Source organism: Sturnus vulgaris, unplaced genomic scaffold, assembly GCF_052056855.1.
Source record: "Sturnus vulgaris isolate bStuVul1 unplaced genomic scaffold, bStuVul1.hap1 Scaffold_155, whole genome shotgun sequence".
NCBI classification, from domain to species: Eukaryota; Metazoa; Chordata; class Aves; order Passeriformes; family Sturnidae; genus Sturnus; species Sturnus vulgaris.
The window spans coordinates 3,059,395-3,065,553 of record NW_028276072.1 but is presented as its reverse complement, the minus strand read 5'-3'; positions in this window follow the sequence as shown (position 1 = coordinate 3,065,553).

Here is a 6,159-nt window from a genome sequence, read left to right as displayed (position 1 = left end):
GCATCTTGGGGTGTGGTGTCTGGTGGCAGCTTTCAGGGTGCTGGGGGAATCACAACTGCCCCAAAATCCCCTCCCAGCCCCACAGCCACTCCTGGATCCCCCAAACCACTACACAACTCCTGGCCACAGCAAACCCTCGACCACTCTCTGTAACATAAATATCCCCCAAAAAACAAAAAAACCCCTTCCCATCTTCCCCAACACCCACCCAGCTCACAACCCTTCCAGAAGGCCCCCAAAGCCCCTCCCAGCACCACAAATGTCCCGAAGAACCACAAAAGCCTCTCTCAGTGCCCCCCAGGAGTCCCTAAAACCCCTCCCAGCCCCACCCGGAACTGACCAGGAGAGGTGGGGGACAGGAACATCCACAGTCCAGAGCAGCTCAGGCACTTCAGCAGGGATTTGGACACTTTGAGGGGGGCACCCCGGATGGGGAGACCCAGGCCAGAGACTGGGATAGACAACTGGAATTCCTGGAGAAAAGATGAGCTCAAATGGACACCTTCTGCTGGAAGAGCTACGAGATCATGCCTTGGCTTAGGTGGTCCCAAAACACCCAAATCCTCCTGAATATTCCCCTGAACGCTGAGCATGAACAAATTCATGCTCAAATCCCAGTAAAATGGTTCAGCTTTAGATGTCTTTGCTAAATTTCTCTATTTTTAACCCAATTCTGGGTGTTTGGATGGGATAAACAAGGACATTACTCAGGTAGGAAAGGATCAGCAAGATCCTCCAGCTTTGCTTGATGCCACCAGAAAAAACAAGTGGACAGAGCAGATGAGAATTTTTGGGCTGTATTAATTAATTACCAATTAATTACCAATGTTGATCAGAGGCCCGATGGATGTTCCTGCCCCTGGGTTCATCCAGGTGCCTATGGGGATACAGGAGGATGTGGAGAGCACCAGCCAGGTGTCTTCCCAACCTGGATCACAGGGAATTTGGGTCACCAGGGCTCTGCCCAACATGGATCCTCTGATGGGGTGATGGGTGTTGAGGCTGGAGATGCACATGAAGCTCTTCCCACAGGTGGGACACTCACAGGGCTTCCATTACCTGTGCCTCCACCGGTGTTTGGTCAAGTGAGAGCTCAGGGTAAATCTCTTCCCACACTCAGGACACTCATAGGGCCTCTCCCCAGCGTGGTTGCACCCGTGCCTGATGAGGGTGGAGTTGTGCTTGGAACCCTTCCCACAGTCAGGGCAGCGGAAGGGCCTCTCCTCTGTGTGAATCTGCTGGTGCAGGAGGACATGGGAGCTGGTCTGAAACCTCTTCCCATACTTTTATGGCCTTAAAAGTAACAGCAGTTAAAAGTAACAACTTAGCAAAAGAACAACATTTAGCAGCATTTGACTTAGCTTGTACCTCATGACTTAACCTTACTGACAGCCTGACTGACTCAGACACCCAAGGCACTCCAACCCCTCAGAGAACAGCATTTCTGCCACATTTGCCAGGGCACAGGCACTCGTGTGTGCACACAGACAGAGAGAGTCAGTGCCAGGGAGCTGTGAGGAATTCCCCTGGAGGGCAGGGAAATGCTCCCTGCGGATGCTTTGGCATCTCCCCAGCAGTGAAGGGCTGAGCCTGGAGGAGTGGGGGATCAGCCCAGGCTCCGTGGTTGTTCGGGGATGCCCCGAGTGCAGCACACGGGAGAGTTCCCTGCTCAGAGAGGCCCCGCTCAGAGGGAGGTGCTGGCCCAGGAGAGCTCCAAGGGGCTCCTTGTGGAGCTCTGTTTGTAGGGCCCCAAGAGAGGGGCTTTGGGCACAACAATGTTTCATCCTGGCCACACTTGGCATCCACAGCTTTCTTTGGAAGGGTGAGAACGGGGATGTTGTGCCTGAGGGAACAAGAAAAGTTCCAGGGCTGCTCCTAAAGGAACCAGGAGCTCGCTGGGCAGCAGCAGTGCCTGGGAGCAGACAGTGTTTGTGCTGAGCTCCAGAGGAGCTGAGCCCAGGGGCTGTTGGCCATGGCTGAGCCCCAGGGAGCATTTCTCAGCTGGCAGGGTGGGCTGAGAAGGGCAGGGGGGAATGCACCAGCACAGGGACCATGGAACCATTGTGACACTGAGGGGTCTCATGGAGTCTTGGAGACCACTGTGACATTCCTGGGCCTCATGGAGCCAAGGGACCATTGTGACACTGTGGGGTCTCGTGGAATCGTGGAGACCACTGTGACATTCCTGGGCCTCATGGAGCCAAGGGGACCTTTATGATGCAGTGTGGCTCCATGGAATGTTTGGATCATTGTGACATTGAGATCCCATCAAACCAAGGGTTCATTGTGACACCGCGGGGCCTCCTGGAACCCTGGAGAGCATTATGACACTTTGGGGTATCATGGAACCAAAGGGTGACACTGTGAGACCCCATGGAGCCAAATGTCCATTGTGACATTGCAAGGCCTCATAGAACCATGGAGAGACCATTCAGACACTTCACAGCCTCCTGGAACCGTGGAGAGACCATTGTGACCCTGAGGGGTCCCATGGAATCATGGAGTCCATTGTGACACCAGGAAGCCCCATGGAATAAGCAAAGCACTGTGACACTGTGAGACCTCATGGAACCATGGAGAGACCATTGTGACCTGATGGTCCTCACAGATGCAAGAGGACCATTGTGATACTGTGTGGCCTCGTGAAACCAAGAGGCCTTTGTGACACTGCAGGGCTACATGGAATTTTGGGGACATGTTACATTGTGGAACCCCATCAACGCAAGGGTTGATTTTGCCACTGCAGGGCTGCATGGAACCAAAACTCCAGGGTGACACAAAGTTGTCCTATAATCAATGATCCATTGGGACACTGTGGAGCCAAAGGAGACCATTTTGACAATGCAAACCTCATGGTCCAAAGGTCCATGGTGATAATGAAGGTCTTCTTGTAATCAAGGTCCCATAAAACCAAGGGAACACAGAACAGCTCTGGCTGGTTTGGCCTCCAGGGAGTCACATGACTGGGCCAGCTGACCTTGGCATGTTGAGGGTCTCTTCTCATCTGCTACTGAAATACCAGGGCTTCCTGCTTTCCTTCCTATGGAAAAGAACTGCCTTTCTCCTCCAGGCACCCATGGCCAGAATTGGGATTTCACTGCCAAATTTCCTTATATCCAGGGATTGTTCCCATAGGAATATTGCCAGGACAAGTCTGGCTGGCCATGGTTTCACCAGGGTCACCTCTCATCTGTCTCCAAAACCCCAGAGAAGGCTCTGTGCTTCCCTTCCTATGGGAATGAACTGTCCTTATTCTCCAGGCACCCATGGCCGAGATTGGGATTTCACCTCTAAAATTCCCTACATTCAAAGAGTGCTCCCATACAAAATCTGCCATTATTGACAAGTCTGGCTGGTCTTGGCCTAGTGAGGCTCTCACCTGCCTTCCAAACACTGGGGCTCTGTGCTTTCCTTCCTATGGAAAAGAGCTGTCTTTCTTGGCCAGCGGCCCATGACCAGAATTGGGATTCCACCTCCAACATTGCCTGTTGTGAAAGACTGCAGGAGATTGTTGGCTCACAATATTCCATGTATGGGGGAGGAAGGGGCAGGTGCAGCCTTGCCCTGCCCTGTAACGCCAGCACTGCACTGCCCTGTAACCCCAATCCCCCCTGAGCCTCTATCCCAGCCCAGCAGTGTCTGCCAGTCCCTGGCACACCAAAGGCAATGCTCCACACCCACCCCTGGAGCCCCAGCCCAGCTCCTGAGTGACCAAATGACTGAAAGTCCCACCTGGGGGAAGGGCCCAGGAAGACCAAGGATGTATTTAAGGCTGAACACAGGTCAAGGACACAGGTTGACCCTACCTCCTCTTGGAATTTCTATCTGAACACTGCTGGAATCCAGGAGTTGATACCTGTGTATGTGCTTCTCTGTGTCATTTTTGTCTTTCTTTCTTTCTTTCTTTCTTTCTTTCTTTCTTTCTTTCTTTCTTTCTTTCTTTCTTTCTTTCTTTCTTTCTTTCTTTCTTTCCTTCCTTCCTTCCTTCCTTCCTTCCTTCCTTGCTTCCCTCCTTCCCTCCTTCCCTCCTTCCTTCCTTTCTATTTTTGGCCTCTTGCAACGTTTGAGTAACTTAAAATTAAAGAGCCCTAGAGTTTGTGAAGTAAAATTCTCAAAGTTAAGGCTTTGAGAAGTGGTTTGTTTTGTTGACTGAATATCATATTAAACCTTTTGTCCAAGTTTCTCTGATTTTCTAAAGTTGCTAACAAAGGCTATTCTGTTGCTTCGAGCTCCTGAGAATCTCTTGTTGGTATTTCTCCAGTGCTTCTAACTCAGAGTACACAAATAATAATTCCTTTTAAATGTCTTGTTGTGAGAGGTTTTTGGGGGATGGGAGTCAGGGCTTCTATGCCCTGCTTGGCACAGCCCAGGCAGGGCTTTCACAGCCACATTCCACATTCCATTTCCACCTGGACCCTCTGGTGCCTCTGAGTTCTGCTTCCCCAGCCCCAGGGACACTCTCCTTGTCTGCCCATTCCCCCACGGTCTCTGGGCAGGGATGGCCCCAGTGGGGGCTGCTGACATCCTCAGCAACTCCGAGGCTGCTGCTGAATTTGACTTCTCCAGAGGCTTGTTCAGCCTTCAGCTCTTGAGTTCAGGGATTCAGTGCCCCAGGGCTCATTAACATTCAGAAAACCTTAATAAGCCAAGCCTCCGGGAATAATTTATGTCTTTTACTCTTCTATGGTTAATTAAATTGATTTCAGAAGTATATTCAAAGTGAATAAACTATGTTACCAGTACAAGGAGAAAAGAATTCTTTGTTGAGCCTTGTTTATATTTTCCTGTTTATACACTGATATCAGCAATCTCGAATTGATATTGAACCCCAACCCCTCATCATGCAATCTGAATAGAAATGAAAATCAAGACCCTTTATGGCTGACAATCAGTCACACTCTGTCCCTACCCCCACCCCACCATTTCTCCATCCAAGCCCTGGCACTCAGAGCAGCCTTGTGCAAATCCAAGCTCCCTACCCCCCAGGCTGTGCCTGCAGCTTTCAGCTCCTTGGCACCAACTCCCACCTGCTTTCCTTGGAGAAGGAGCTGCCTGAGACACAGAGGGATGTTCATTTATTGTCAGCAAACAAAACCAAAGGAAGGCACAGCTCCATAAAAGCAAAGGTAATTCCTCAGCTGGATATTAAGTCCCTTTCCACAGCAGACAGTCTCAGACCAATTGAAAACACATTCTGTGCCCAGCACAGATCCCAAGATGCCCCAAACCCTCCCTGCCCTGATTCTGCCCAGATTTGCTCTTTGCACACACGAGTCACACACTGAAGTCAGGAGCTCCCTCCATGCCCAGAGGGAGGAAAGGAGAGAAAGTGGCTGAAGAGCTCTCTTGTGCACAGCTACAGCTGCACTAATGCCAATCTTCTGGGCTCACAGGAACGTGATCCAACAGCCTCTGCAGCATCTGTTCCCTGGGCAGAAATCTGACTGGATAAGCCAGGCCCAAGGAGTGCTGGGCAATGGAGCCACATCCAGGGGTGTCCCCAGGGCTCAGGATTGGGGCCAGGGCAGTGAAATCTCTTTATTGCTGATGTGGACGAGGCCATGGAGGGCACCCTCAGTCAGTGTCCAGGTGAGGCCAAGCTGGGTGGGAGTGTGGCTGTGCTGCAGGGCAGGAAGCTCTGCAGAGGGATCTGGACAGGCTGGAGCCATGGGCCCAGGACAATTGGATGAGGTTCACCAAGGCCAAGGGCTGGGACCTGCCCTGGGCTCACAGCCACCCCAAATCCCTGGCTGTGCCCTGCCCCGGATCCCCACTGCCTCATCAGGTTTGTGTCCTTTGGGGTCAGGAACTGGTAAGACTTAAGAGGCAAGAGAAGGATTCTCTTCAATGCTAAAATATAAATGTAAAATCACAGAATTTATTGAACATTGAACCTCCTCCCTCAACAATGTGAGACATCCCAGCAGCATCTGACACATCCATCATCCAGAAGGGATTTCTGTACAAAATTAATTTTAGGCAAAGATGATGCTATGATAGATATAAACACAATCAAGGTGTTGTACCAGCCTGCTCTGCCTGGAGTGGAGTTAAAACAGCTTGAAGATTGTTCTGTTTGCAAAGCTTTCAGTGATGGATGGACAAAAGGAAGCCAAGCTGCTTTTGGTGTTGAGGAAATGCTGAAACCAGCCTGAGTCA